General features: G+C 33.2%; 1 pseudogene; it reads left to right on the forward strand.

The window, feature by feature from the left end:
• The window catches only part of LOC142326975 (glutathione hydrolase 1 proenzyme-like), a 73,278-nt pseudogene that overhangs the window by 40,628 nt on the left and 5,891 nt on the right, over positions 1-26,759 (forward strand).

Raw genomic sequence — 26,759 nt, forward strand, 5'->3', positions numbered from 1 at the left:
AACTGCACATAGGAAATTCTAGAATGCAAAATTTTTTTTATAACTAGTTCCAGTAGTGTAAACAGCATTATTAACCCATGAGTGTTTCATGTGAAGGTAACAGATTTTTTTTGTATGTTAATGAACTAGATGTACTATCATGTCAGTAATGCATTACTGACAGACTGTTCTAAAGGTTGGAATATTTATTGTAAAGTAACTGCATCATTCACAACCCGAGTAATATTTTGTGTTATCTGTTTTTATATTAAATATTTTTCTCTGTGTATCTTTTATAACTGCAATTACTTATTTTATAATTTAATATACGTTCTAGAATACAGGTAGATCAATTAAGTGTTAATAATAACTGAATAATTAAATGTTGAAAATCTTTATGTACATACAATTCTGCATTAATGACATCCAATATTACTTATTGTCTTTTTTATTAATACTGATATATGATTTTATTGGATTATTAAGTAATATTTTTATACTTTTTTCTGCCAGTGTGAAATTTAACATTCCGTAGTGATAATTTATGACTTTAATATCGAAAACACTGTGGTAACATATGAAATTGTGTTCTGTTTTGGTGATGGAACAGCAATAATTAAGCTAATGTATATATTTTTTTTTGTATTTCATTAAAAGCATCTTGCACTGATTATGGATATATAACATAAGATAAATTCTTGATAATATCAGTTTCCTATTTTAGCATTAAAACATATACCATTTGCATTAAAAATATAAAATAATAATTTTTTAAAAAATATTTCCATAATAATATTTGTAATTTATGTACACATTTGAAAACAGATGTTTTTCAATAAAACACTTCAGTGTATGCATGTATGTGTTATTTATTATGTATTTAATGTTATTTATATGTTTTAACATATTAAAAATTTTTGTTCTTTAAAATTGTTTCAAATTTTAGATTTAAAAAAGAATAATAAAAATGAGTTTTAATAATTATTAAGCTTTTTTTTATTATGTACTAAAAAGTTTGCTGATTATATTATAGAGATTTAGATTGTAAGTAATAATATTATGGCTTAATTTGTTTTTTTTGAGATTGTTTTCATACTTAACTGATAAAAATCTAACCAATTTAATTTAAAATTGGTAGATAATTTTAAGAAATTTAGAATTATTTATTTTTGATGTATTATAAAATGCTTTACCCTTTACTCAAAGATCACTGGGCAAATTTCAAATATTTAGCATTTTACTGATATTTCTGATGCAGATAACAAAGACCCTTATTCTATTTTTTTTAATCTCCATGTTTTTATAATGAACACACTTATTGAACTGCCCTTTAATCTCATAACATTGTTTTTGTATTGTTCTTGACCAACAAGTTCGCTATTCGTAAGTAGGATCTTTATGTCATTATTGCAAAGTAATTTGGAAGATTTTTTTGATGAATAATTCTTCACAAAATCTTGAAACTTGTGTGTGGGAATATGGAATGGGAATTTTGAAGCTTATGAAAAGTGCCATGCCTTTTTGGATCCAGGACCTTTCAGATAAAAGACTGAGGCGCTACCATTCCATTCTGGAGGTTATATTATCATTTTTAGCTGGCTCTACCATCAAGGAATTGAAAAATTACATCAGCCATCCAGGCTGATGATCTTTTCAATAGAATTATTTTTTTGTGTTGCCTGTGGTCTAAAAAATTCTTAAAATATGTTAGGAAATAAAATAAATAGGGTTTGGTAATTTAGTGCCTTTAGTAATAATACTTTTGCCCTTGTTCCTCCTGTTATAATGGTTAAAGTTTTAACAATTATGGTCTCTCTAGGCTATTTTTATTCATGTGGTTTTTTAACATGACCAATTGCATTTACCTGTACAGCTTTTAAGTGATGTACATTTTACATAACAATTATACAAAATATTAATTTACATTGTACATGTGCATAACAGTTCACCCCAATTATCTCATTAACTTGAGGATAAAATTTTGGTGAATTTCAGTGGGAAAAATTGTGTAGACAAAACATGTCTTGAGTTATTGATGCTTTGGTAAAGTGGTATTTATAAATATACCAATATCCCCTTCTTTGCTAAAAAGCTATTGATTTTTCTAAACCAAATAACTATAGGATTCTGTTATTTTATGTTCTTAGTGGCCAGAAGTCTTTGAAATAATCTTTACAAGATGATGGCAATCTTTACATTGCCTCCTAGCATATTAAGATTCCATATGTCGTACCTGTTTTCCATAGCTGTAATCTCCTGTTGAAAGTGTTCCCTGTGTTCATCACTCACTGCACCAAGATTTTTCAGGAAGAAATCTAAAACTGATGCTTACGGATTTTTGGGACTCACAAGGCCCAGTACAGGAACATTATGAGGAAAGGGGCACAACAATAAACAGTGCACGTTATAGTGAGATGCTTACTGCCAAACTGAAGCCTGCAATTTGAAGTAAACACCGAGACTGTTGTCGAAAGGTGTTGTTTTGTTGCACGACAATGCTCGTCCACATACTGCTGCCCACACTGCTGAAACGCTCCAGAAACTCAACTTTGAAGTACTGGCTCATCTGTATAGTCCTGATCTTGCCCCTTCTGACTACCACTTGTTTGGTCCACTGAAAGAGCCATTAAGGTTGATTTACCTCAGATGAAACAGTGAAAGAAGCGGTGCATTCCTGGCTCGTAGCTCAACCGAAAACCTTCTTTTATGAGGGCATCAGGAAGCTTGTGCAACGATGGACCAAGTGCGTTGAAATGTAAGGGGACTATGTTGAAAAATGATGTACATGTAAGGTTCCTATTTGTATTGCAATAAAATTTAAAACTACATTGTGGATAATAATTGACTTATTTTTTTAATTTAAAGTAACAAAAAAACCTGTTTGATGGAGAAATTCCAAATACAGTTTGAAAATTGATAAAAACAGATAAGTACACCTACTGGTACTCATGATACAAAAATCAATGTTGACCAATGTTATTGGTTCCTATTATCGTGCTATTGATATACAAATAATTATTGGTATTGCCTTCAGTTTTGACCAGATCCTAATTTGCGAATGTGACCACTACAGACCTCTTGCAACAGTTTCAAACACTTTGTGAGTGATTTCTTCCAATTTCATAAGGTATTAGAGATGAATATCCTTCTCAAGTTTAAAGTTAGATTTTGTTGTGGTAAAATGATTTTGCCCTTGTTTCTGCCCAAACACCAACTTCAAGTGAGCAATATTTATGTCAACCACTTTATAAATCTTTAGGGTCACTGATGATACCCTAAAGATTACCCAAAATACCCAGCAGATTACACAACATACAGAATGCCAGGGCAGCTGGCAAGAGGAGGCTACTGTCCAGTGTATACTCTTCAGTAGTGCTCTATGGGGCGTCTGTTTGGGTTGGTGCCCTTGATAGGGCATGCAACAGAAGGAGGTTGTTAGGCCAACAGTGGTGGCTCAGTCTGCAGGTTATCGCAGAGTACTGGATGATAGATACAGAGGTGACATCAGTCATAGCTGGTGTGTGCTCCCGATTGATCTGCAGGCCAGGCTGGGACATTCTATTACTTTGAGGGGTGAGAGGAAAGTGGCTGTCGATGAGATGTTCAGAGCTTGGAATGCAGTAGAGACTGGACGGTGGACAAACCGGCACAGTGACGTTAGGAACTGGTAGAGTGGAAGTGTGGTGATACCAGTTATGAGCTCACCCAGTTTCTATTAGGGCACAGGTGCTTTCAAGACTTCTTGTACCATATGAGTAGGAGTACCACGAGATGCTGCTGTGTTTATGGGTAGGAGGATACCTCTGAACACGTAGTGTTTTTTGAATGAGGTGGAGAGACTTGTGGGCTGCCATGATGGGCCTTGGTGCAGTAAATGTGGTTAATGTCATAAGTGTGTTGTTGGGTGACAGAGATGCTTGGACGAGAGTAACGACTATGGTGTCAGCTATAATTTGAAACAAAGCAGCAGAGGAGAGGGGCAGGCTGACTGGAAGACTGCAGTTGACCTGAGATGGAGCAACCAGTGTCAGATAGCTGTGGGCGGCGAGGGCTCCTTAGAGTCATCATTCACCAATGATGACTCTGGGGATGTCACTGTGGCTATTCTAATTCGATGACAAGAGCGCCCAGATGATTTGCACAGGGGTTGTGTATATACCATGTGGATTATGTCTGTCCCCTGCGTGACTAGAGGGGGAGGTTTTTAGTGGGTGAGAGCCCCACACTTGCTGTCAGAGCAGGCCTGGCAGAGATTTTTCCTCCCCCACTAGGGTGGTTGTTCCTACAAGCAGTTTTGTTACACATTAGATCTGAATTCACACAATGCACAGACTGTCTCTACCATGAATTATACATGAACTTTGCAGTCTACATTTTAAGGTAAGCAATAGTTTTTCCAAAGAGGGAATGTTATAAACTTTTTTGAAATTGACATTTTAAAATTAAAACGTAATATTAAAGTTTCCTTCTACAATATTTTTATTTTCATTTTGTGTATGCCGTATAATTGTAAATGTTTTTATAAAAGTAAAAAGTGTGTTACGTAAACATTTTTTTCATATAGATGTGGAAGTTAAGAAAACTGTAAAAACAAATTGATTAAAATACAATGACTTGTTTGTTGTTAGTGGTTGGGAAAATATCATCTTTGTATGTCTTACGGCATGGGTTTAAGTTTTTTAAGGTTTCAAATCATGCCAAAGTTATCTTCAGTGTTCAGACAATCTGTAGTTATCCACATATGTAGAGATTATTAGGTGGGTTGATAAGATAAATTAAAGTGTTAAGCAAACCAGGGGAGTAATTTATTGCAGAAAATTATAAAAATATAATCTAGGTTGGTGAGCCATATATTGAAATGCAAAGGAGTTACATTCTAGGAGATATGAAGACTGTTAAAGCTGAAAAACAAGGCAAAGATTGGAGTGTATAAAGTAGATAGTTGAGGCCGTAGGATGTCGTAAATATGTTAAAGTTACAGATTAGCACAAAAGAAAAAAGAATAATGAACAGCAACTGAAGAGAAAAAGAAACTGTTTAATTTTGTTTTTGTTTGATCTGCGGCCTCTTTATTTATGTCAATATTTAATTTATGCTTTTTCAAGCTTTTTTTAGATTTTGAATTATATTGAAAGCTTTTATAAAAAAATGAGGCCATAAGGATGTATTTAATTTTATGTTTGGAAGAAATGTTAAATTTTAAGCTGAGTGTAAATATCGGGAAAGTGCAGCAGCATCATTGCTGATTTTTCTTTTATATAGCTTTTAACGTGTTACCCACACGTTACACATGTTTTATGTCTTACAACTTTTTGCGGTTCTATATATTCTGGAAAGTTAAAATTTGTCATTCCAAATATCTAAGACTATATGAAAATATGCAAAATAGTATTAAGAAAAATATTTGTTCTATTTCCACTGGTCCCTTTTCATTTACACAGGGTCCCTTGTCATTAGACAATTATTCATTTTTAGGCATGATATTAACTTTTATTATGAGACCCTTATTTTGACAAAACGTATAACCGTATTATACAAGTTGAAAATATCTTGTTTATATGTCTAAGGAAAATATTGACAGAATGTTGATTTTTATTTAGATCATTGACAACTTATTAAACTTAATCATACTATAAACATCTGACGTACAATATCTTGTCAATTAGTTTAAAGTATTTAACTTGGTCGACTCCTGTTTTACACAATGGTTGTCGAGGAACAAAGAGCTCTCCACTTCAGTCTATCATTTACCAGCTGTTTTATCTTATTAAAATCTCCACCTTTTGGCTGAACCAATGTACACACCACATCCCATTTTGAATTTTTTGGTCCTTCTCTGGGCCTCCATCCATCAGTTGTTGCCTCTCACACCTGCTGAGGTGAATTATCTTCATTCATTCTTATTGAATACCCTTTCTTTTTTCTTTTTCCTGTTTAGCTTCCGGTAACTACCTTTCAGATAATTCTTCAGAGGATGAATGAGGATGATATGTATGAGTGTAAATGAAGTGTAGTCTTGTACATTCTCAGTTTGACCATTCCTGAGTTGTGTGATTAATTGAAACCCAACCACCAAAGAACACCGGTATCCACGATCTAGTATTCAAATCCGTTATTGAATACCCTAGCCACCTAAGTTGCGATTCCAGATTCTCAACAGCAGGCATCATCTTCAGCATATTCCTTATAAAGTTATTCTGTGGTCCCTTCTTGTATTTTCCAGGATCCTTCTTAAAAATTTCATCTCTTTTGCCTGAATCCTGTTTTTGTGCTTCTCAGACAAGATCTTGACTCACAACTATATGTAAGAGACTGTAGAAAAGTTGATTATTGACTGGCACATTAGTATCTTGTTTGATTTCCTTCTTACCTATTAAACCTCGGTTTGAAGTATTTCAAGCACTTTAAAATATTAAAAAATATATTTGTCTACTGTAATAAGTGATTTTTTGTATGTCCCATTAAATTTTCAGTTAATTTATACAACTTCGTCTTCAAAAACTGAAAGAAAATTACAGAACAATTTTTAATACTTTCCAATTGTGATAATATACATGTTCTCTAAACTACCTGATTATTAATACTTTTTCATTTTTTCTCAAAGATTTTATTATTTTTCGACAAACTGTGTTCTGATAGTGGCTGTTTTATTTTCTAAGTAATAATTATTCCAGTCAGGAATGGTGTTTTTAAAAAACTAAAAAATAATTTTAAAAAGACAGACTGAAAAATACTGCATTAAAATGTAAAAAAATACAGCTTCAATAATTGTTTAAGTTTTGTACTTTTAATGTGGCGCTGATTTGAAAAGTCAAAGTAAGTAATATAAGTGTGGTTTTAGTATTGAGTTTTTTAAAGTTGTATTTTTTACTGTAAAAAGTTTATTTACATTTCTTATTTAGTTTTATATTTATTTAGAATATGAGTTGTCCTGTAAAAAATTCATATGGCAAAAGTAACTTACCAGAAACCTAAAGGAAAGAAACCTGAGTTGATAAAAATAATAAAAAGCACGAAGAGGAACAATTTAAAGAGAACAATACTTTTTTTTTGTTTAACCTCCTGAACCACCATTAGGTATTGCTTCAGAAGATGAGATGAATGATTTTTAGCGTGTGAAAATGTCATGCCTGACCCGGGATTTCAACCCAGGACCTCTGGATGAAAGGCGAGATGCTACCACTCACACTACAGAGGCTGGCAAGAGAAATATACCTAGTGTGATCTAAGGCTCACTGGACTGTGTATTTTTGTATGTTAATGTGCTTAGGGTACTTGGCTGGAGCTAATGTACTTTTTCATGTCTAATTTACACCAGGCTGGAAAATTGTTAAATTTTTAGTCTAGTAAGTGGAATGCTGTTGTGCAGTTGCTTGTGTTGATAGTAACATTAAAACACAAAGAAATGATTGGCAGGCATTTTGGTGGGATCACAGGCAGACATCCTGATCTTGAAAAGTTTTTTCGTTTTGAAATTTACAGTAAGCTAATAATTTTTGTTTGTCAAACAATTGATCTAAAATAACACCAAAAAAACAATCTGCAGATATTTTGGTCGGTTCTAGACTACAGGCAAATGTCTGGATTCTGTAATTTTTTGTCAAATGATGCCATTTGAATTGTAATTGTAATTTTTTGCCAATGGATGTTTCCTGTTTGAAATGATTGTTTTAATATGCGGCAGACAAATTGCGGGTAGTGAACAATGACAGGTGAAAATAAGTATATTAAGGTACATAATGCAAGCCCTCTTTTTGTTTTATCTGTTACTTTTGTTAATATATTATTTGATTAATTTTTATTAAAGGTGTTTTTGTATCGGTTTCAAAGATTACAAAGTCTATCTACTTATTTATTTTGATATTGAAAATATTGAGGTGGCACCCAGATATTTATATGGCCAACATCCATAATGGATCATCGAGTGAGATGGACTTTCATCGAGAAGTACACTCATTCAATTAAAGCTGTAATTTAACCAAATTGAAATGAAACTTTGATTTTGTTTCAAGTACAAATCTTTTTTTTTATCGCTCATACTTTGCACATATGACAGCTAGTAGTTGCTTTTTAATGTACTGTTTTTAAGCACTGTTGGACTAAATTACATCGGACAACAAATTTTGTTTTTTGTTTGTTATAAAATTGTGAAACTGGCTGTTGTCTATCAGGTATGGTTTTTTCTAATTACCAGTTTTTGTTGTAAGAAAAAAAAACGTTGTGATTGTAATATAAAAGTATTATTCATGCAATTTCTACATGCCTGAAAGGTGTTTCTTTTGGATTTTCTTTGTAGTTTGATGTAGGTACATCAGTCTAGATATTTCAGTATTATTCAGCCAGCATTCTTGGGTTCCATTTTCCCTGGTAGAAAATATCCATGGTGGTGAAAGCATTCTCCATGTTTGTCACCTCCAAGATTGGTGGGGAAAAATTCATATGAGAATCCAAGAATTGGATTTTGAGTGACGGATTACATCCTTCATTGTTTTTAAGACGCTCAGTTATAAGTTGTTTGTAGTTATTTGCCTTATGATTTCCAAGTAAGCTTTTTACAATCTTTTTAAAACATTTCCATGAAACAGCCTCACAGTCACTCAAACTATTTTCAGATTCAACATCATTCATTACTTTTCCTTTTTACGGTTAAACAAATATACTTTCATTTATCTTGGCATTTGCTTATATTAGGAAACTTGTTTTTTTGGAAAGTATGATCCATTCTCATCATGGTCCACTGTTTTAAGGAAAGTTTTCATTAAACCTAGCGTAATGTATAACGACAGAAGGTAAACTTTTTCAGGTTTTACTAGTGCTGGGCTAACAAGTTCTCTTCTACAGTCAGTGTTTCTCTTTTTGGCCACTCTTTAACATGATCATCTCTGTTCCACTCAAACAAGTAGTGACAAAATTTAGTATACTCAAGTTGTAAACCAAGTAACAGTGCTAGCATGGCTGTAGCCTATGCAACTTTTCTTCCTACCACATCTTGAGCTGGTGAACAGTTGTACTGGAGGTGTACCGCTCATTCATCACGTCTGTTCATTGTTATAAGTGATTTTGTTGTTTTTGATAGACTAATTTTTTACTCTTGTTCTTTAAATAAAATTTTCCATTCAACAGAACATTCTTTGAGCTTTATTTTACCGGTAAGTTGTTTATATTAACTAAAGAGAAGATAAAGCAAAAATACCTTGCTTTAGATCCCTAGCGAAGTCTAAAGTATAAAATTTAGTAAAAAAATTGTTCGGCAGATTCAGTTAATTTAGAGATAAAGTAATCCTACCATTATACCCTAGAAGCAACTAAATGTACCTTAAATATTTGCTTAAAATGATTTTCCTTACCGCTTCTGAATTTTGGTTTAATTGTTTTATGTATTTGTTTCATTTTATGGTTTGTGTTCATCGTATTTTCTTGAACATTATTTCACGTGTTTATATTTTAAATAACTAATACAGACTTTAATCGCTTCCTTTTTTTATCTTATAATTTATAATATGATGTCATGATCTTGTAATGTATTATTAGAAACCGATTAAAATAAAAAGCTTTATTTATGTGTAGCGTGTTGTCATTATCTTCCTGAAACAGGAAAAATTCTTGATGCGCCTCCTTCCTTCAATCTGAAGTAGGCTTCTGTGAAGAAAATCTAAAAGCGAACAAAATTTACCAGGATCAGGATGTCGCCCAAACCGAAAAATGTATGTCAATTGGTATTCTGTTAGTTGTGGGTTAATAATCTGTTTAAGAAAAAGAAATTGTTATACATAAATAAAAAATCACACAAAACTTGTATGTTTATCTGGCATTTAATGAATAAAAACTTAACTTACTTCCAGCCTGATGAATGAATCATGAAAAAGTGTAACGGTTCCAGGATTTTAAGCTTTTTTTTTGTCGTCGAAACCCCATTTTTTCCAACTCCTCGGCCAATGGTCGGTGATATCAAAAGACTATACTTAGATACGTTTTAGGTCCTTATCCAGAGAATAGTAGAACTTTAAACGAATTCGATGTTTTACTTAATAAGAAAGTTATAATGATATTTTTTTCGAAAAAGCCTTCCCACGGTCCAATTTTATCCATTAACAAAACTCGACCGAGATTTTGGATCGTCATGTTTTATACTTTCTCACCGCCTCCTCAACATGTATAGTAAAGGATCGGTGCTTGTCCAGCCACACGACTAAATACTTTGCGGCTGGAATGTTATGTTACTGTGTTGTTATTGTTCCGTGTAATATTTTAATGTTTCGTGTTGCGTGTTGAACTCACTTTTACTTTCTACGGGTAGGTAGTTCAATTCCTTTGTTCGTTAGGTATTTTCAGTCTTGCTTAAGACTCGGCGAGATGCGTTTTATTTTCAGTTTATTAACTAGTAGTAACTGCTCAGTCGTGAGTTGTGCTGTAATAAGCGAACACGTTCTGCCTTCACTAAAAATTTTATGCCACCGAAAAACTTGAGCTCTTGACATAACCTCCTCTCCGAAAGCCTTCTGAAGCTTACCATAAGTTGCCGTCGCGTTTTCACCCGATTTAACGCAAAAAGAAATGGCATACCGTCGCGCAATATTTTGCGGTTTCATTTTTGTGACGAGAGACACAAACACGTGTTCACTTATTACAGCACAACTCACGACCGAGCAGTCGCATCAATGTGCCGCTTGGACTAGAAGTAGCTTATAGACCTAGGTAAAAGAAGGTGTGCCTACGCAAGCTGCAGGGTTACCACATCTTGCAAAGGAAAACCAGTCTCATTACTTTATTGTTGCACCTCGTATATATAAAAACGTTTGAACTCACGGTAGTTTAGAGGTCTGGAGGATGTGAAACGCGAAGATATGTTGAAATTTTCTGGAAGTCGAATCACGGTACCCGTTACAATAGGTAGCTTTCTTATAAAATCAACCTAAAAGGAAATGAAGTCTGATTCAAACCGATGTGCCTTCCCCTTGTAAAACCAAATATTTCATTAATTAAAATTTTATTAGGCTGTAACTCTGGAACCGATGAAAATAAGTACCGTTAATGGTATATGAAAAGCTCTCGATGAGGGCTTATTACTGAAGTTAAGAATAAGTCCAAAATCCAAAAGAATTGGATTTCGGGCACTTAGTTCAATCGATTGCAATCGAAAGGGGAGGTGCACAACTAGATATTACAACAGTCCTAAATCCAAAATTTCAACATTCTACGGCTAACGGTTTTTGAGTTATGCGCGATACATACGTACAGACGTCACGCCGAAACTAGTCGAAATGGACTCGGGGATGTTCAAAAAAGATATTTCTGTTGAAATCTGAAAACCAAAATTTTTCGCAAACAATATTTCCTTTACTTCGTACAAGGAAGTAATTACTATTAATATGTCAAGGATTAAATATTGGAAATGTAAGTACCTTTATCGGTACTTATGTAAGGTTCATTAGCCGGCTAATTTTTTATGAACGATATCATGTATCGTGGATTTAGAAGTGAATTGTGAATTGTCAGTGTAATCTATAACAGCAACCAGAATGTGTTATGCGACGTTATAGAACTTTTTTTTTTGATTCTGCAGTTATTAATTACTTTTTTCAAATGCCAATTAATTCTGGTTATAGTAATGGTTTTAATTACTTTTTACATTGTTTTTTAATCCGAAATAGTACGTTTTAAAAAGTCGTTTTTTACAATTTTGCAAAAAAATTATACCTTTAAGAAATGAGTATGGTTACTATAATCGATTTCTTCTGTCGATATAATAACACCAGGTTACCGAACCTTGGTATGCAAGATTCGTAAAAATCTCTAAAAAAAATGAGCAGGGAAAATTTGTTCCAGAAGGCGGAAATGGTTGATTGGGGCAATGAGAGAAGAATAGGTATCAGGACTAAATGAGTATATTTAAAAATATTTTCACGGACGGAACGTATATATATATATATATATATCATCATTATCATCATTATTATATATATAATAATGATGATAATTTCTCGGTTGGATGTTAACAAATAACAAGAACACAAAATATTCAGATCTAAATAAGTCGCTACGCAAATTGTAGGAATAAAATAGATAAAATATTTAGATCACAAATACTCCGTATATTATAATTCTTCAGGTAAAAGCAACCATTTACAGTATTATTACTTAAAACAAAATACAAAACAATAACAACGTTTTACTTGCACTTGATAAAGCCTCGCATTGAAAGCGAAAAGTTATGTTATTGTTTTGTATTTTGTTTTAAGTAATAATACTGTAAGTGGTTGCTTCTACCTGAAGAATTATAATATACAGAGTATTTGTGATCTAAATATTTTATCCGTGTCTTTATATTTATTTCTATTGTTTGTGTAGTGACTTTTTTGGATCTGAATATTTTTTGTTCTTGTTATATATTTCTTTTTTTTTAATATTAAAATTTTTTTGAAGAAAATTTTCATTAATGAGATGAAATCGTGGAGTTAAAGAAAAGTGTCGGTGAATAAATTAAGACCTTCCGATTTTTTTATTATAAAGCGAATTGTTCAATCATCGCCGTAGAAATAACGCCGGTAGATAATCAGAATACTTTCTACTTTTACAAAGTAAATTTTAAGGTCTCATCCCCATCGTTTTTTGTGTCTACAAAATAGTGGTGCACCATCGATTTTTTTTTTCTCGTCTTCGATGTTGAAATAAACTTGAATAAAAGGGTAGGCGATTTTTAAGCGAGCAAAGTATCTAATTTACGGAATGTACAGTTATGTTTTCATCAAATAACCGCATTGAAACTTATTAACCTTTTGCAAGGTTAAAATATTTGCAGGTTTTTTGTTAGGCCCGGTTTTACACTTGATAAAGCTTGTAGTTCCGTCTTATTTTATAATTATCTATTCGGGGTAATTATCTGTAATAGGTAATATTGTTTCAGTTGGAATATTTGTGTATTTAAAAAAGTTAATCGATAATAATGAAAATGTTATGCAGAATGGTTATTGAAATGTACTGGGAAACAAAACTCTTAAAATCCGTTTAAAAAAATAAATTATTTAAAGTGTAAAACTAGATGAACAATCATCACCGATAGATACATGGGATATGCGATTCCATAAGGACACTTAAGGAAATGCGATAATATACATCCTGACCCCGTAGGAGAAGACACCCCTCCGCCGACCACTCTGTTCCGAGCTTTTATGGGTTTTACCGGAGGTCATCTTCCATCTTTGGAACCTCGGCTTTTGAAGTATTTCAGTCCAGGCCAGGATCCCACCGATGCGAATGCCACGAGTGACATTCCCTTCGGTGTACTACTAGTTAATAAACTGAAAATAAAACGCATCTCGCCGAGTCTTAAGCAAGACTGAAAATACCTAACGAACAAAGGAATTGAACTACCTACCCGTAGAAGGTAAAAGTGAGTTCAACACGCAACACGAAACATTAAAATATTACACGGAACAATAACAACACAGTAACATAACATTCCAGCCGCAAAGTATTTAGTCGTGTGGCTGGACAAGCACCGATCCTTTACTATACATGTTGAGGAGGCGGCGAGAAAGGGCGAAAATGTGGTGAAGGCGCTCAGCAAAATTATGAGGAATAAGGGCGGTCCTCAGAAGGGTAAGAGGAAACTGTTGGCCAGTGTGCACTCTTCGGTGGTGTTATATGGAGTTCCTGTATGGCTGGGAGCGTTGTCGAGGGCTAGGAACGTGAGGCGTTTGGTTATGCAACAACGTAGGCTAAGTAAGTATACGTATCATCGCAGGGTATTGTACCATCAGCGACGAGGCGGCATCGGTTGTACCTGGAGTACCGCCCGTAGACTTACAAGCGCAAATGAGAGTTTCAATAGTGGCGGGACGGGACAGAAAGGAAGCAAATGACGGTCTCTACATGGCTTGGCGTGACAGATGGCAAGATTCGGACAAAGGAAGGTGGACCTATGGGTTCATAAGCGACGTCAGGAACTGGGTGGAGCGAAAGCACGGTGAGACAGGCTACGAATTTACCCGGTTTCTGTCTGGACATGGATGTTTTCGGGACTATCTGTACATGATGGGCAGATGCCATACAAGTCGCTGTCACGATTGCGGCGGACTGGATACAGCAGAGCAAGTGGTATAGCTCGTCGATCGCCAACTAGATAAGATCGACCCGACAGATGGTCTCCGTACGCAGTAACTAGAACGCATAAAAAGAACATGGTAAGTGTCGTCCAATTATTCACACTGAGGACACATCGCAGAATCTACCAGGCCGAATTTCTGCAGTCTATCCCTAAAAGCACCATGCCGAAAAGAAATTGCGTCACATATTTATTACACCCAATTTATTGCACCCAAGAGGTGACCCGCAAACCTGCAACATTTGGAGAGAAAGACAACTCCTAAATAACTTTTCAACAGAAGAATGAAATAAGTAGCTGCTCGTATTGTGAAACGAATATTTTTTTCAGTATGCGGCCACTACAATCCAATCATCCAAGAGAATCCATCCGGCAACTCAAAAATTTTGAATGACAAGAGTAGGACTTTAAAATAAGGACTATTTAAATGGAAAGAGTAGAACTGTCTCAAATAATTTTAAAGGACATTTAAAAACAAAACGCTGATCGGGCGACGTCAACAATCCAAACAGCGGCCATTTAATATTTTTCACAGCCAGTTTCAAAAGTCACCTGCAATACGCAATACCCAAGTAGTTGCTTCGTACCGAAAAAATAGATCGTTTTGAAATAAGATGAGCATTTGGAAAATTAAATTTTTGATCGTTTACTGTTAACAAGTTATTTAGGTATTGCCATATTTTTAATTATATATATAATTAAAAATTAAATGACTAAAGAAATAATAATAAATATTAGTTTACGTGTTTGGTTATTTTACACTAATAGAAATACAGGCTTTATTGTACTTCGTAAATAGGATTTATATGTTCTTATTTATTTATTTTTGTATACTACTTTCTCAGCGTCTACTGAAGATCGTTTTTACAATTGAAATTACAAGATTAGTTTCAGATTTAAAATACAGTAAAATTTTACATGAACACTTTGTAAACATTTTTTATATTAGAATTAATATTGTTTGTCGTATAATATACTAAACAAAAAGTACTCGTAATATTAAACTGGAAATAATTATAAAATTAGATATCTTTAGCCTGGTTCGAAATATTCACTCCGTTCGCTTTCGACCTGAAATTACGAATATTTCTTTAATATCGCAAAGTATACCGTCAATATCATTATTTGTATACCCCGACGGGGAGTCTTATTCTTTAAGACTTTGGGGGTTGGCATCCCCACGGCCCTAGCCACTGCAGCTTTTCTTCCCACTACACACTGAGCTGCAGAACACTTTACACTATACACGTACATTACACCAAGAACACTACACAATTTACAACATATACCCTTACACAACTACATTACAATACTCTACACTATTTCTTCTTACACATACACTCGGTGATGTTGCGACACCTTACGAAGAGCAACCGTAACCCAAGGTGGAAACTATCGTGCTGACGGGTGAATGACTCTACGTAGTGAGTCTCGAACGATGCTCTCTTGGCACCGAGGCAAACCAGTTGTATTTTGTTCTAGCTCCAGTATGCGCGCGCGCTGCTGGAGTGGTCCGTTATATCGCCAGTACTCGTGGGACCAAAATTTCAGTTCCAAAAATAAATTCTATGATGGTTGGTGGTCCATCTGAGACGACTACCATTTTTAGTCTAGTGAAAAGGCCTCGGTCAGCTTTGTCTGACGGGGATAATATTGCTACAGAAGAGAATATACTGAATTCTAATGAGTCAAATAAAAATGTAAGTATTTTCGTTTTGTGTTCTTCGGAATAATGAGGACTCAAATCAGGTGAATGCCGTGTGACACGGGGCATTGTCATGATGAAGCATCCACTTGTCTGCAATGTGTGGTCTCACGCGAACCACTCTTTTCCTGAGCCTTTCAAGGACACCTTTGTAAAACACTTGGTTGACAGTTTGTCCTGGAGGAAGAAATTTTTTATGCACGATATCCCTTTTGTCAAAAAAGTAAATCAGCATGGTTTTGATCTTTGATTTTCTCATTCGACATTTTTTCGGTCGATGAGATGAAGGAGTGTGCCACTCCTCGCTTTGCCGCTTTATTTCAGAATCGTACTCAAATATCCAGGATTCATCACTTGTGATCACACGATTAAAGAATTCTTGGTAATTGTCAATCCTCTCAAGAAGATCAACGCACACGTTTCTTCGATTATCCTTCTGTTCCGTTGTGAGGTTTTTCGACACCGATTTCGCATGTCCAAATCGTTTGTCAAAATTTGATGATACGGTGAAAGTGTTTAAATTTCACTCATCATCCTTATTGTTAAACGACGGTCTGATCTCACAAGAACCCTCACACGCTCAACGTTTTCGTCAGATTTTGAAGTTGAAGGTCTCCCAGAGCGAGGTTGATCTTCAACGTGTTCTCGGCCTTCCAAAAATGATTTGTGCGGCGGAAAACTTGCGCTCTTGATAAGCAATGTTCCCCATAGGTCTGTTTCAACTTTTCGAAGGTCACACTCGCGGACTCCCTAAGTTTAACACAAAACTTAATTGCACAACGTTGTTCTAAATTTCGATGCTCAATTTTCGTAACACACAACTTCACTGATGGCGCTGTCAAAAATAATATTTTGGCTGAACGGAGTTGAAACTCGTATTGAGTATGTGGAAGGGATGAACAAACCGGTCTGGTACAGACCGGTAGACACAGCTTTGCCAGATCGTTCGCAGTGTTACCAATCTCATTACTTTTCTCACATAAGTCGTAAGTGCGATATGCCGCAAGATCCTAAATACAGGGTGTCCCATATAAAACGCAACCCAACCTTATATCGGTAGGTATTGAAATAATAAAAAGGCATATGCAAATGTAAATGTAATTGTTATTATTACCATCCATTATCTTACATTTAGAGTAAATGTTGGAATTCATCTTCTTGAATACAAGCTTCAGTTCTTTTTACAGCGTTTCTGTACCAGTCGGGGAGTAATTTTTTGCCGCCACCTTCTGGAGATGGATACAAATGAAATTGCTGATGAACTTCGTAACCAGGAAGTTGTGGAGGTGAAAAGAATAAAGAAACGGCAGAACGGAGTGGAAGAACCTACATTAACTTCTTTCAATCTTCCGGTACCACCAGTGAAGATTTAAATGGGTTGGTTACGTGTCTGTTCGGATGCGTCCATACATCCCCAACCCACGACGATGTTTTCAATGCCAAAGGTACGCCCAAAACACAACTTCTTGTTCGAAATCTGCAATTTTATTTGTTTGTTTTTTAATATTTTACAAAGTTTTAATTTTGTTTTTAATATTTTAGTTTAGATTTTCACTTTATTCTTAGTATGTTAGTTTGTTTTAAATTTTTAGCTGAATTTTTTTTGTTTTTAATTTTGTTTTTATATTTTGTTTTTAAATTTTATCTTTGTTTTCCGGGCGATGATAATATGTAATGTTTTTCGCCCAGAAAAAAAAAGTATATTCAGTAATAACATGGGATCACTAACATGATTAAAAAGCGAATTTCGCTTTGTGTACAAGCTCGTACATAATACAAGCCAAATTACAAGCTCATAGTTAGTACATGGTCTTCATAGTCTCTTTTTCATTCTTACAGAAATACTTATTGTATTATTCATACATAATACATTGTCTTATTGTCGGGAATTAAGATTAAAATTTTGATTAAACTAAAAAAACTTATCAGTTATGTCATTCATAACGTAACTGATCTGTTAGAACTTTTACCGATCAGTTAGAATATTCGCATTAAAATGGACTTAAAAAAAAACCCTAATTTGTAGAAGAAAAAATTTTGGATATATTTTTGCTTCGTATTTCCTAAATCATGGATTTTATTTCGAAAAAAGCTGTTGTAAATAAATAAGTTAACTTCCTTGTGTTTTTTTTTTATACGTACCATTCATTACGTTTAGTTGAAAAACGTGACAATTTCATTCAGTAATTCATTCATATTTGATAGGTTTGATTTGTGCGTAAATATTAAGATGTCAGTCAATAAGAATGTATAAAAAAATCTCGAGTTCTTTTTTATTACTTTCTTGTACGAAGTAAAGGAAGTATTATGATCGCAAAAAAATGTCGCTTATCAGATTTCAACGGAAATATCCATTTTGACTAGTTTCGATGTGTGACGTCTGTACATATGTGTTCGCATAATTAAAAAAACGATTAGCCGTAGGATGTTGAAATTTTGGATTTAGGACTGTTGTAACATCTGGTTGTGGACCTCCCCTTTTGATTGGAATCGATTGAACCAAAAGCGTTCGAAAAAGCCCAAAATCCAAAACAGTTTGGATTTTGGACTTTTTTTTAACTGTAATAATAAGCCCTCATTGAGAGACATCAACGGTATATCATAAGTGGTACTTATTTTCATCGGTTCCAGAGTTATAGCCAAATTAAATTTTAATTAATAAAATATTTGGATCTTACAAGGAGAAGGCACATCGGTTCGAATCTTTGTTTTTTTAAAATTTAAATTTATTGATTTATTAATAATTATAACGTGTGATTGTAAAAAAAAAATTACGATAAACAATAATTCAGTAATAACAATTAAAAAAATATCGGAAGTTATTAATGAAATAAAATTTTTTATGTACTTTTCATTTTAAAAAAAATGTGTATATGTAATTACAAGGAAGGTATACAAGGAAGTCATGTAGTGTTCACATCAGATTTTTTAATTACAAATTTTATAAATTTTTTTTTTGTCTTCAGTCATTTGACTGGTTTGATGCAGCTCTACAAGATTCCCTATCTAGTGCTAGTCGTTTCATTTCAGTATACCCTCTACATCCTACATCCCTAACAATTTGTTTTACATATTCCAAACGTAGCCTGCCTACACAATTTTTTCCTTCTACATGTCCTTCCAATATTAAAGCGACTATTCCAGGATGCCTTAGTATGTGGCCTATAAGTCTGTCTCTTCTTTTAACTATATTTTTCCAAATGTTTTTTTCTTCATTAATCTTCTGCAACACCTCTTCATTTGTCACTTTATCCACCCATCTGATTTTTAACATTCTCCTATAGCACCGCATTTCAAAAGCTTCTAATCTTTTCTTCTCAGATACTCCGATCGTCCAAGTTTCACTCTCATATAAAGCGACGCTCCAAACATACACTTTCAAAAATCTTTTCCTAACATTTAAATTAATTTTTGATGTAAACAAATTATATTTCTTACTGAAGGCTCGTTTCGCTTGTGTTATTCGGCATTTTATATCGCTCCTGCTTCATCCATCCTTAGTATAAATAAATATTATAAATAATATTTATAAATAAATATTGTAAAATTAACATTTTGTATTACCATTTATATTAAAGCCCGTATTTTTAGTTTTATTTTGAGCTTCTTTGTCTTGGATTAACTTCAACGTAAATGCTAAGTCTTTTTCAAAGTCAGTTTTTTCTCGTAGTTTTCCTTTTTTTCTATTATTCTTTTCCTTTAACATTGTGGTCGTATACTCGTTTTAAAACATTCATAATATTTTCTCAAACATTATATTTATTTTATCTTTTTTTTTTTCAGAAAGGTTTTATTTATTGTCAAGTAATGGTTTTTAGTTTTCGGCTAAAAGTACCTGTTTTTATGACATATACCCGAGTCCTATATCGGATCGAACTGGGGAATTATTTTTTCTCATGTTCCCACGGTATTTAATAAAGTTGAAAAATATTTATAGAAAGTCGATCGGTAACTGGATGTTACGATAGAAGGGATTTTATTTCAAGGGTTGTTTTGTTCTTGTTGGTGCTTATCTAGTCTCCTACACTATTGATGACCGGCAAGGGGTATTTATGAATGTTAGTCGTACAAAGGTGTGTCCTTTCGTATTGTTAGTTATTGAGATTACAGCAAAACGTTAAAATTATAATAATAGAAATAAAATGTTGACAGACAACTGATTTATCCATAACGGGTATTTTGTTATTTTCATAACCTATCTGTATAGTTTAACTGAATATTATTTAAAACTTTTGTCGGCATCGGACTCCCCTGTTTTCGTTATAATGGAACAATATTCAATTTCAAACTGTTCATTTCTTAGAATAATAAGTGTTTTGTTGAAAGTTCCTAGCTTCGTAGAAGTATTGAGCTGCTTCCTCGTACCGTAAAATTGCATATATCTTTATACTACCTATATATTAAATAAATCTTCTCCAAGTTTTGAAAGAAAGACAACGTTTTTTCCTGTACTCGATTAAATATTGAACTGAAAACTATTTTTATGAGAACGTTCCTTAGTAACCATCCCAACCCCACTTTCCTACTGACCGGGATAGCTCTGGGACACAACGTCCTAGAACAATCCAGCCAAACTCATTATCTTTAATTTAAAAAAAAAATCAAAATTAAATTAAATGTAACAAATACAGGCCTTGAAATCGATTCCGGCGCCCTTTCCTTAAGAGAGGACGATCCCTTAAACAAAAGATTTCAGCCCGCTCTAGGCTGAAAGGGAGCGCGTTACGGAAGATAGGCTTATTAGCTCATCGTTCCGCCGGGTCCCTGCAGCTAACACTTTCCATCGGATAGGAACGCAATCCAAACTCCACCAAACAAATCAACGCCCATCTCCTATTAATAATCCGTCAGTGTAGTCCGTATACTGCGAAAAGTAGGAGGGTATTGAACTCTCCGACATCCTTGCGTTCCGTTCCATTATGAAAACGGTCGAATTAAATTTTAAAATGTTCAGATAAACGCGTGAATCGCAAGAATGAGTATTACATTTTACGTTAGAGTTTTTAATCTGTTTTTATGTTTAGGGCTTGTTGATGTAAAATTTCCTACCGGTTTTATCGGTTTTGACTGAAAGTTAATTAAATATTAGAATAACATCCTTAAGATCCTTATAATTCCTTGTAACAATAATCTATTTAATAACGTCGATAAAGAAAAAAAAAAGAAAAGAATCTTCAGATCTTCTAGGTAGATCGTATAGTATTTATTTAAAAAAAATTCTTCGAGTTATATTTGAAAGAAAATTATCAGAAAAAATTAATTATACCGGTATATAAAAGGAATCCTCAAAATCGGTCCGGTGAATCTGACCAAAAATTCATTTTTCAATTGAAAATTTCGATCGTTTGAAGTCTGTCAAATTAAAAATAAAATAAAAAACTGTTGACAACTTGCTGACATTTATTTTGGTGCAGAATTACAAATCGAATTTAAAGAAGGATTTTTGGACGATGAGAATATGTTAAACAATGAGTTTTTTAAAATATCATTTAATCTAACATTATCTAAAAATTCCTTATTAATTTATTCGAGTTTTCAGTGGAAATACTTTGAATACCTAAAGAAAAAATAAGTAAACAGGGCCCGGGCGTGTTTGTCATAATTAGGGACTGATTTACGGCACAAAAATAAAAAAAAATTACGTAGTTAAATATTACTTATTTCGCTTTATTTACCTTCGGTCCGCATTTTGTGTTTTACTTCCTTGTACGAAGTGAAGGAAAATGTTTTGTGTGGTCGCGAAAAATTTCGGTTTCCAGATTTTAACTAGTCTCGGCCTGAAGTCTGTACGTACGTATGTATGTGTGTATGTATACATACATACTCGCGTAACTGAAAAACGATTAGCCGTAGAACGTTGAAATTTTGGATTTAGGACTGTTGTAACATCTACTTGTGCACCTCCCCTTTTGATTGCGATCGACTAAACCGAAAAAGCCCAAAATCCAAAACGATTTGAATTTTGAACTTTTTCTTAACCGCAGTAATAAGCCTTCATCGAGAGCTTTTCAATGATATATCGTAAGCGGTAACAATTTTCATCGGTACCAGAGTTATAGCCAAATAAAATTTTAATTAATGAATTATTTGGATCTTACATCGGTTCGAATCGGACTTCATCTCCTTTTTTTCTTAACTTTTTTTTCTTTTAAGTTAAATATATCGATTTATTAATTTATTAACCTCTCATTGTAAAAAAACATTTACGATGAATAAATAAAAAAAATAATAAAAAAATATCAGAAGTTATTAATGAACTTTTCATTTTTTTAAAAATGTGTATATGTCATTTAAAAGGCGTACAAGGAAGTTATGCGGTGTCTATATCAGATTTTTTTAAGCGTTTAAATCGTATTCACTGGTATTTATATCCACGGAGGATGATTTGTTATCAGAATTTTTGTTATCTTTCCCTAAATGATTGCTTTATCCGTTTACAGATGACTTTTCACAATAAAGTATTTCATTTTCCTGAATTTGTAACAAAATTATTTAAAAGTTTTAGTTAAACAGTGAGCGGCATTGTTTCATTTCTTATTTTTTGGTCGATTGTTGGAAAAATATTATTTTCCCTTTAATTGAAAAATTGCGATTTTCTATAATTTTAAATTTAACGAATATTCATTTATCGATAATGTTGTTGAATTAACTTTTTTTTCATACTTAACGTTTGTTAACGAAAATGTTATTCTTATAAAAATAAGGTTTAAACCGTCCAGACAGTTTTAAAAAGATACTTTTTTTTGCTATATTATGTGAAATTATATTTTTTTTAAATCTAAAATATCGTCCCTAGATAAGTCGGTGTGGTCACATTCTTTCTTATAGTTTTTGACCTGCCAGGGTAAAATCATTGTGTTTGTTGTCTACTTTCCTTAACATATATATATATATATATATATATATATATATATATATATATATGAGAATAACTGTTTATACGTACACAGATGGCGAGCTACATACTAGTCTATTAATTTAAAGATAATAAATAACTCTGTATATAGCTACATTAAAAATCTATTGGCCCTGTTTTACTTCTCGGTTATTTTTTTATTAACAAATGCAGTTTTATTTCATTACTGAAATTTGCCTTCGAAATTATGAAGAAAAAGTAAAGAAAATTAAATAATCGATGGTTGAAGCCTTTGCTTGTTGGAAATTCATAATAACAATTAGAAAGTAAAAACAGATATCTTTTTGATTTTCAAAAAACGTATTTAAAAATGAAAGCTGTTTCGATACGCAGTACCTTCTTCAAATTTTAAGAAATCTTAAAATGAATTAATTATAAAAAAAACTTACTTGCTTTTTACGGTTACTTTTTGACTTAACGTCTTACGCCCTTGTTGAATGCGGGTAAGAAGAATTCTAAAAATTTATTTATACCAAAATCGGGGGGGATTTGAACCTACGGTTTTTCCAGTTGTATTACGTTTAAAAAAAATTGTTGTTTCGTCAAGAACGGTTACCTTTTACAAATAAAATAAATATGGTATTTTCATTTTAAAAGTACCATCGGGGAATTCTTTTATCGAATACCGGCACCGCTGATTATTCGCTTAAATATCCGATTTATCTCTTTTTAACGATATAAGAATACTATTTGATTAAATGTCTCCGACGAAAAAGATTAGATAAGAATAAATTTCCTTATCTCAGTAAAGTAGATTCAGCTCGATATCCGTTTCAAATGTATTGTAGCAGGTTATTTGGATCGGTTCTGTGCGTTTATATTGAGAGCAGTTTAATTTCGGTATCGAGGTTTAACATGAATATTTGGAATTTGCCTACTAACGAACACGAAACCGATCGGTTCCTCCAACTGCGTGGCATTCTAACTGGAACCAGGACATGTCGCGATGGACACGCAGCGCGATTTTACGAAACCGATGGTATTGTACGGCTTAGCGACAAACGTATTTGCCGGTCGAAAGTAAACGTGCATGTCGGTGCTCGACTGAAAAATTTGAACCTCATCTTCGTGATCGACATAGGTTTTCTATATAACTGGGCGTTTCAATTATCAAGCGATGCTTGATGTCATCTTAGATCGGCTGTCGGCCCGAATACAGTAGTCGATCGGAATAATTTCATTACAGAAGTTATTTCAATACAGTCAAACGATATTGAATAACACAGACGACCTGAAATCGGAGGAAATTGTCTGTTCCTCAGAATCCATTAAACGCTGTTCTCGAGGCGCAAAAATCATACCGGTCGCGTCTACCCGCAACAGTGGGTTTTCAGCGGCATTTGTCATGAAAACTGCGTGTGTTTCTCGTGAAAGTCGCTTATAAATCGCTTCAAACCCTGTTGAATGGTATTAAAGTTAACATCGGGAGCATATTTTACTCGGATTCCTGGCGTGCGTACCAAACTGACGTACTGGAAACGGAACGGTTCCGCCATTACACTGAATCATCGGTACTATTTCGTTAATACTAACCGATGATATTCAAACCGTTGAACGTATGTGGGGATCTCTGAAATGGCCGAATAAAAAGGCGTCACGTTGAACTGTACTTCGCCGAATTCTTATGGCGTCGTACAATCGGGGGCGATCGTAGCTTTCGGCAAGTAAAATTTCCGTGACTTTTAAGTTGAAATAATTCAGTAGCTTGTAAATTAACAACGAATAAAGAAATTAGTTAGAAAAAGCCGCTGATATGAAGCGAACAAGCGTTGGCGCCGGCATTCGATAAAAGTACCTCTTTCTTTAGTATTTTTTTGAAGATAAATTTCAGTAATGAAATGAAATTATGTAAGTTAAACAAAAAGCGAACCGGATGTTAAATTAGATTTTATGAAACTAGTTATTAAATTTTTTCTAAGATCAGTAAAAGTAGCTTAAACTCACTCGTCCGTCTACGTGCGTCCGCCCCTTTACTATCTGTTACTTTCTTATGAAAGCAAGCGATTGGATGTAGGCGTATATTTTTTTTGTTTAGTTAAATATAATATTATCAGAGTCGATGACTATTAATAATGCCGTTGTAAAATAATAAAAAAACGTGTGGTAATTTATTATAATTCCGTATTTATACTGATTATTCATTTTTACTTCCTTTTACATTGCAATCGCGAAAAAAATCGGTTTTTTAGATTTCAACTGAAATATCCATTTTGACCATCCCTGAATCCATTTTAACTAGTTTCGGCGTGACGTCTGTACAGTATGAATCTCGGATAACTTAAAAAACTATTAGCCGTAGAATGCTGTAATTTTGGATTTAGGACTGTTGTAACATCTAGTTGTACACCTCCCCTTTTGATTACAATCGACTGGACCAAAAGTATCCCGAAAAGACCAAAATCCAAAAAATTGGATTTTTGAGTTATTCTTAACTGCAGTAATAAGCTCTCATTAAGACCTTTTTAACGATACATCATAAGCGGTACTTATTTTCATCGGGTCCAGAGTTTTAGCCAAATAAAATTTTAATTAAATAATATTTGGATCTTACAAGGGGAAGGCCCATTGTTCGAATTCGACTTCATTTCTTTTTTTTTAATTTAAATAAATCGATTTAATTACCAATTTTTTTTATAATTATTAACCTGCGATTGTAAAAAGATTTTTTTTAAATAAATGATAATTCAATAACAATGAAAATTAAAAAAATATGAAATAAAATCAGAAGTTATTAATAAAATAACATTTTTTCTACTTTTAAAAATGCGTATATGTAATTTAATAGGCATACAAGGAAGTCATGTGGTGTCCAAATCATTTTTTTTTTACTCGAGGTGTTGCTGATAATGTCGTCAGTACGCTATTACATCAACAATTTCATTAACTTTTTATTAACTCGTTTAAAATTTTTGTAATTATTCACATAAACTCATTGTTTTAATAAATGAAAAATACCAATCCTGCAACGGAATTCGAATGTAGAATTCCTGAAGAAAAACACAAGACACTACAACCCCGTTATGTTATTCCGTTAAGTATTTTTGCGTTAATATTATATGTTTAATAACCGTTTCGTTTGATCTTGACGATCAAAATTATTTTTAATTAAATTTGTGTAGTTTTTACTGTATAATTACAATGCGTAGAATTGTAAGGTGTTAAGTTCTAATTAATCAAAAGAGTGTTTCAACTTTTTTTTACGTTAAGGATACCCCTCACCAACGGTAATAGATATTCCGTAAATATTTTGTAAAGATATTTGGTGCAGATTTTATCGCCTTCAATATTTTTATTTTAACATTTTCATCTCAATATTTTCGTATGAAATTGAGTTTCTTAGTTTTGGTATTTTTTTTTTAATTTAATTTTGTTCATTTAGTTACTCGAATCGATGCAAATTATAATGATCTTAAATGTTTAATCGTGTATGGAATTCGTCAAATTTTACAGAGCACTATCACATATTTGCCGCAATCTATTTATCTCTGTTTATTCAATCAAAACAATGCTCTCGCAACTCGCAGTGCCCGTACCGTGACATTGATAATTTAGTCGACTATTCGTATTTATCAATATATTTGCGATGAAGTATTAAATCAGATTGTTCTGAGACTGCCCAATTTTCTGATGAAATACAATCGTAACTGTAATTCTTGATGAAGAAGAGGATAAAAGCAGTAAGAAAAGAAAAAAGGGTACATGATGTACGGTTTAAAAGAAAAACCAAAGAAGAGTATGCTACGACTTATAAAGAACTTACTGTTAACGAAGATAAATTTTACGAATACTTAAAATGCCACATACATTAAATTTATTTTTAATTAAAATAGAAACGTTTGAAAAAAAGAACATACCCTCTGGAAACGAATGTTTTAAAAAAATAATTATGCTACCAGGTCTGCATTACGGAATTGAAAACTGAAAGATATCGTTGCCAACTAATTTTATTTTTACGTCTAAATAGCTGTGTACGATTTTGTCACGGGCCAATTTGAACATGTCGATAACAAAACAAGATAACGATATTTTTTAATGACTGTCACCGGTGGAATTTC

Source organism: Lycorma delicatula, chromosome 6, assembly GCF_047948215.1.
Source record: "Lycorma delicatula isolate Av1 chromosome 6, ASM4794821v1, whole genome shotgun sequence".
Taxonomy (NCBI): domain Eukaryota; kingdom Metazoa; phylum Arthropoda; class Insecta; order Hemiptera; family Fulgoridae; genus Lycorma; species Lycorma delicatula.